Source organism: Pseudorasbora parva, chromosome 4 (genome assembly GCF_024679245.1).
Source record: "Pseudorasbora parva isolate DD20220531a chromosome 4, ASM2467924v1, whole genome shotgun sequence".
NCBI lineage: Eukaryota > Metazoa > Chordata > Actinopteri > Cypriniformes > Gobionidae > Pseudorasbora > Pseudorasbora parva.
The window spans coordinates 32824056-32831204 of NC_090175.1; the positions used below are offsets into that span (position 1 = coordinate 32824056).

General features: G+C 36.3%; 1 long non-coding RNA gene across 1 annotated transcript; it reads left to right on the plus strand.

Moving 5' to 3' along the window:
- Positions 1-752: 752 nt before the first annotated feature.
- On the plus strand, positions 753-3821 carry LOC137074025 (uncharacterized). The gene is made up of 4 exons (XR_010904866.1): positions 753-940; positions 2808-2853; positions 2987-3038; positions 3303-3821. It is a non-coding gene; the product is annotated as an uncharacterized lncRNA (long non-coding RNA).
- Positions 3822-7149: the final 3328 nt, after the last annotated feature.

Consider the following 7149-nt stretch of genomic DNA (forward strand, 5'->3'; position numbering starts at 1 on the left):
TTTCATAAAACCAAAATCAAAATCAGTGCTAAAATCTGGCAGTGTGAACTAGGCTTTAGATGAATTTCTGGCATTGGTCGCCACTCGTGAGAGTATTGCACAGCTGAAGCAGAACTGCGAACTGATTGACCTATTGGCGCGGTGAGGGGAAATACAATCAGCTGGTAGCTCTGCTTCAGCTGTGAGATATCATCAGGAGTGCAGATCACAATTACATCATTCCAATTTAATCTTTAATGCAGCAAGAAAGAAAACGAAAATAGTGAGATCTTTAAATTCTGTAGGTAGCTATATAAAACTGCAGAAATTTAGCAAATGTTGCATCTCCAGTTTGTGTTGTAAAGGGATAATCTCTTCCAAACCAGTGTAGCCTATCCAGCTCCTCTTTTATTAATTTAGCTATCATTAATTTACTTGTTTCACTTTCACACTAAATACAATACACTAAATACAATCATTAAATACAATAATACTCTCTTCTCACTTCATTTTGTAGTACATGTGTAATGTATAATTAATCACATTTCCAAATATTTACTAACTTCTTGTTGTTTTAGATGCCTTACAACACTCTTAAAAATGATGTGTTAAAAATGAACACAGAATTTGTGTTAAAGGATTCGTAACACATTTTGTGTTACTACAGACACATGATGTGTAAATATAGTGTTCAACTGTTTACACAATTACTGTGTAAAACCCATTTAGTAGTATGTTTACATTAAAGGCATCTTTTCTGTTGCAAATAGTCAATGGGTGTTGGCAACTTTAACTATTGGATTTATTTATCACGTTGCAAATGTGAATATCGCATTTTAACGGGGGAAAACAACTAGGACTGCCGGAATGACATTGCTGCGCTGCCTGCGCGTGCGCGGTGGCTTCCGTTTCCAGCAAAGAATCGGAGCCGGCCAGCCGTCAGTTTGTCAGTCTCCCTCAGGTGAGTGAATTTAATTAAACGCGTAAAATAGTGCATATTTCTCCACATAACATGAGAAAGATTTGTGTTAATTGTCTAGGAAATATAATTTGTTTTTTTTAACTGTTATTATGCCGTTTCCATGTTCCCACACACCGAATGTTTGTGTGTTAGGCCAGCGGGCTCTCACGCAGGGGCGGAGCGGGGGGGTGGCTAATGGGGCTTAAGCCCCGAATGTTTTGTCAAAAGCCCCGAATCTTTTAGTAAAAAAAAAAAATATATATTCATTTTGTTTCATTTCCTCTCAGTCTTTCAGACTGGAGCGGCAAAAAATGAAACAAAAGCTCCTTTACCGTGTGTGTGTGTGGCAGTCGGCAATGCGTCGCACACATAGACTGTCGCAAAATCCCCAGCTTGTTTGCCAATGCCAACTGCCAATAAAAACTAACGAAGAAGAATATACATCTTCTTCTTCGTCGTTGTCATCAGGGATTGGTGGGTTTTGTATTTCACCGGCGTCGTAGTGAACTATAGTTAACATGGACACTACACATTTTTTTTTAAAGGAACACTAAACCTCACCGGCCAGAGAGAGATTCTGCGTCAGACGAAAGTGTTACAGGTTTGTGAATGCGCTGTTGTAACACTTGAGTTACATGACTGTATTGCTGGCTAGCTAGAGTTAACGTTAGGTGTTACTTATTAAGGCGAGACACGACAGGTGAAAACAAAGTCAATTTTGAGATTTTGGGCCAGTTTACTCCCTTAACATGTAAGCTTTCATGTCACAATAAAAAAAAGGCAACATTACACATTTAAGGGTGTTATTTCATTAATGTTTTGTCACCGTGCGCCTTTAGATTTCTACCTGAAATCATCCAAAGTTATTCTAACGCGAGCTCCCGTGCCGTCTCCATTCACAGAAGCATGTCATGCCTGGGATCATTATAAAGCTCTCAGTCTCACACACAGCGCTGTCTAATCCAAATATGGCCATTTCCTTTGTAGAACTAACCAACCGCGAAAGTTTGCAGCCGAAAACAACATCTGATTGGTCATGGATTCTGATGTAGCAAATCTGTCAGCTAAGCACAAAGTAAACCAAACTGAACTCTAAAGATTAGTAATGATGTTTACACCAAATTCCAATTTCACCTATGCAGGCTAACTTAAAAATAGTCAGATAATGGTTGCCTTTTTATTTGCCAGGGGTTAAAATGAGTCATCCTTACATGTTTGGTATTTTGGATTCACTACAGCTGGAGAACAGTTAAATACCAGACAGGTTGTAGGCTCAACTGGGTGAATTTTTTTTTTTTTTTTTTTACTGAGTAACTTATTTTCCCAGAAGGTATATAGATTTTTAGGCATTCTATTATCTCAAACAGCCTGAAAAATAGTGCATTTAGCTGATGTAAATGGAAAAAAATCTCCCCGGGGGAGTATGCCCCCGGACCCCCCTAGGTTTGGGCTAAGCCCCGAATGTTTACATCGTCTGGCTCCGCCCCTGCTCTCACGTTTTGCAAAGGTGTTTATAGGTAACGTTATTGTTTTTAAAAAGACTTAAAGGTTAATGCATGGTTCCTTAAGTTTAAACTTGTAATAGTCCCTTTTGGCTTTTACCAAATACTATGCGTTAGTTTAAACGACGTTGTGGCGACGTGTGTTGTGTAATGTTATATTTTTTAAAGTCTATGGTTGTGTAACGTTAGTTTAAAAACGCGCCACTTTGTGCCAGCAGCTTGTCACTGACTAAGTTATTTAAAGTTGTATGGATTACGGGATGAAAACATTTAACATTTACGTTTTTTCGTTGGTTTAAATTATGACTCCTATGATTACAGCATTATAATATGGTGTTGTTTTTATTATTATATATTTTAACTAGGTAATGGAAGACCAGGATCCAGTCACATCATATTACGTTACACTTGGTAAGTTAATACTTGTTAAACAGAGCTGCTGAGCACTTTACACAAAGGTTGTTTTATAATTTGTTAATATTAATATTTCATTGTTTCTGTTTTTCTGTTTTATTCACTGCATGTGGACATTGAATTTTCCAAGATGACCGGTGGGAAAGAAGACAGACTGGAGAAAGCTGATAATCAGCAGGATGGTAAGGATTTATTTTATTTCTGTGGCATGTGCACACATTTCTAAATGTGGTAATGGGACAATGACATGTACATTGTAACACTCAATTCATAAATTAAAAGTAATAATTTCAAATAGACACTGTTAATCCTCATTCATCATCATCATCATCATCATCCACATACTCTATTGGAACTGGTGCCAGTATGCATTATGTTAGCTTTTAATAAAGTTTCAATATTGCATGAAACATTTTCTGATGCTTTTCATTGTTTCATTGTTGTAGGCTGGTACCAGTGTGACGTCTCTGCTTACAGAAGGCATAAAAGGATCGCCAATGTCAACTCAGCCGCAGCTGGTTTCCATCGGCTCTACAGGACATTAAAGGGTTTGTTCACCCAAAAATGAAAATTGTCATTAATGACTCACTCTAATGTCGTTTCAGACCCATAAGACCTGCGTTCATCTTCGGAGCACGGTTTAAGATATTTTATATTTAGTCTGAGCGCTTTCTGTATCTCCATTTAACACGTATGTATGGTATACTGTTCCTTTCCTGAAGGACCAGAAAGCTAATAAAAACATCATCAAAGTAGTCCATGTGTGACATCTGTGGGTTCGTTAGAATCTCTTGAAGCATCCAAAATAAATTTTGGTCCAAAAATAACAAACACTACGAAAACTACTAATCAGCATTGTCTTCTTTTCCGTGTTTGTTTTAAATCAACCGACTATATCCCTTAGCAGTGACGTTGCTGATGTGTTTTTGGGTGCGCACAAGCTTCGTTTATAGTCTGAGGGAGTCTGCGCAGTCGCGAACGCGGATTAAAAACAAACACAGAAGAGATGACAATGCTGAATAAAGTCGTAGATTTTGTTATTTTGGGACCAAAATCTATTTTCGATGCTTCAAAAATTCTAACTAACCCACAGATGTCACACATGCACTACTTTGATAATGTTTTTTTTTTCCCTTTCTGGAAAGGAACAGTATACTGTGCATATGTTTTCAATGGAGAGACAGAATCTCTCGGATTAAATCTAAAATATCTTAAACTGTGTGTGACGATGAACGAAGGTCTTACGGGTGTGGAACGACATTAGGGTGAGGAGTTAATGACATCGTTTTCATTTTTGGGTGAACTAACCCTTTAAGACGGTATGTAATTGTGGGAAATAATTATTATTTTGCTCTTCCACTTGATGTACAAAGCCTCACTTGTGCTCTAGACAAACTTTTCAAATTCGATTGACTGTGTAATCTTCAATATCTATGCCAACTGTCTTCAGTTTATAATGTATGTGACCTGCCTTTGTCCCAGTCCACTTGCAAACGATCAAATGCTATAGAATTAATTGCCAAATTGTAGCGTTGTGCCTAATTTAAACAGATGATGTATAACTGTTAAAAGTGCTTGGAAAATATTTTTGTCAATACAAAACTTGATTTGACATTTAAAGGGTTACTTCACTGCTTTTTCATATTAAACTGTTATTCCCTTAACTAAGACGAGTTGACACACACCTCTCTCGTCTCAGTGCGTGCTCTTAATCTCTCTGACGCGCGGTGACGATCTGATAGCATTTAGCTTAGCCCACTAAGCCCAGTTCATTCACTATGGTATCAAACAGGGAGGATGTGAGGGAGGATTTTTCAGCCAGGACTTTTTACTGCGCCGAGTCGAAGTTCTCTCAGAAGTGCTATTCCACCATACATTATAGTTCTCCTTTTTAATCCGCTTAGAAAAGCGCCACGTTTTATTTTGTGTCACCATACTAGGTCGTTCAGCTATTAGTGTAACTGTATTTAAATAGGGAAAACGTGGACGTGTTTGGTTGCTTCTAACTTGATCTCTGTTTGGTACCATAGTGAATGAACTGGGCTTAGTGGGCTAAGCTAAATGCTATCAGATCGTCAACACACGTCAGAGAGATTAAGAACACACACTGAGACGAGAGAGGTGTGTGTCAACTCGTCTTAGTTAAGGAAATAACTGTTTAATATGAAAAAGCGGTGAAGTAACCCTTTAAGGAAAGAACATGCACTCTTTAGGTAAATATGAATTATGTGTGTGGTGTAATGTGGTGATTACGTTGACTTCAATTTTTAAGTTTTTTAATCATATTTGATGTATGTTGTTATTTAAAGAAGTGTTTGATTAATGTTTTGTATGAATCATGTTTTTAAAATGCTTATTTTTGTATTGACTTTTTTATAAAAGCTAAATAAACACTATATGATCAGTATTCAATGCTTCAGTGTGATTTCATGAAAGTGTACATATTGTATTCTGATCTAGCTTTTTCAATAATCTTTTAGAGTAAAAAATAAATAGTAGAAATCTATAACACACAGTTGTGTTGGATGTATACAAAAAGTACACATTAATGTGTTTACTAAAGTAACACATTTGTGTGTATATTTTCACAACACATATTCTGTGTTGTATTTAACACAACATGTGTTGTCCCTGAGCACACTCAGAACATGTGTTGGAAACAACACGTGTTGTGCTGTTTTTAACACATTTGTTTTAAGAGTGAAGTGAATGCTGATTAAAAGGAGGCATCAGAGGTCATCGACTAGGCATGTGCTGATATCAATTTTTCATGTTGCAATTTTTTTAATTGCTGGAGCTTTTATCACGGTATACGGTATTCTCACGATATTGAAATAAGTTGCAAAAAAAGTTTTGTCATAGCATAACAGCTTTAAGAACTAATTTTGTAATAACAAAAATAACTCTGAATGTTTAAATACAATAATACAATGCACCAAAAATATATACAGCTCTGGAAAAATTGAGAAATCAGTGTTAAGTGGTCTCTTAATTTTTTCCAGAGCTGTAAAAGTAAAATTTTCAAACAGATTAAAGTGCAAAAGAATTAGGCTATAAAGAACAACAGGTAACAAATTACAATAAGGTCTCATTATTTAATGCATTAACTAAGATTGAGCAATAGAAAGTATAATGTTTTTGGTAATGTTAGTTAAGAAATACTGATCATTGTTAGTTTTATCTTAGGTCCATTAAAAAAAGTTATTTTGATTTTGATTTTAATGTTATTAAACAGACATTAGCTAAGACATTAACATTACTCTAAGTATTTTTCATTGCCAGTTTGGTAATAATGAATTAACATGTTAACTAATGAAGTCGTATGTCTCAAAGTTTTACTGAACAATAACAAATAATCAAAAAAATTCAAATCATTAGGGCATGTTGTAGTCCAGATTAAAACATAAAAAAATTTAAGTTTGATAATAAATAGCCTATTAAGTCTTTAAGTATTAAGTATTTGGTGCTGTCATGGACAACACTTAGATTACAAAAAACGAATGGCTGTTTTAAAAGCAACACTAGCGAGGTTGCTTTTGTTTGTGGGGTTTCCGGGATAATCGCTGCATTCTGCAGTTCATCAGCGCCCTCTGCTGTCAGTGAGTGGAACTTCATTCAGCAGCGCATCTCCTTACTCGTTCCTGTGCTTCTCATTTACATCTGAGCACGTGTCCCTTTGATGCAGAATACTACGGTGGCCCAGTAGTGCAGCCGCACAAAAATAAACCACAACACAAATAAATCGCCACAACACAACGGAAACAAGCCACAACACAAATAAATCACCACAACACAATGCAAATGAGCAAATGCTCCCGACCACTAGGGGGCAGTTGGTTTGCGGAAAAGGGCATTTGCTTGCATGCCTTTTATGTGGGTGACTGGTCTGTATTGTCTGGATCATAGATCATAGGATGCTTTTTTACGCGGATAAGGAGACACCATGAATAGGTAACAAAAAAACATATAAATCAATAAAATTGCTTAATTTCAGGGCGGTTAACTTAATCACTTAACTTATAACCTACCTTTGCCCTGTGGATTGCCATAGAAGTAACGTTACTGTCTACATGCCCAGTAGTAAGTCGCTGCAATTGTGTTCAATTTTATTTTAGAAGAATATTGTTAGTTTAATGCAGTTGCTGCTTCTTCCCTTAAAGGGTCATGAAACCCCAAAACACTTTTTTTTAGATGTAAGCAGATATGTATAGGCTGCACATCATTGAAAACACTAAGGGTACTCATTAATGGTATTCATAAGTGAAAATAGTTATTTTTGCATTTTTCAGAGCG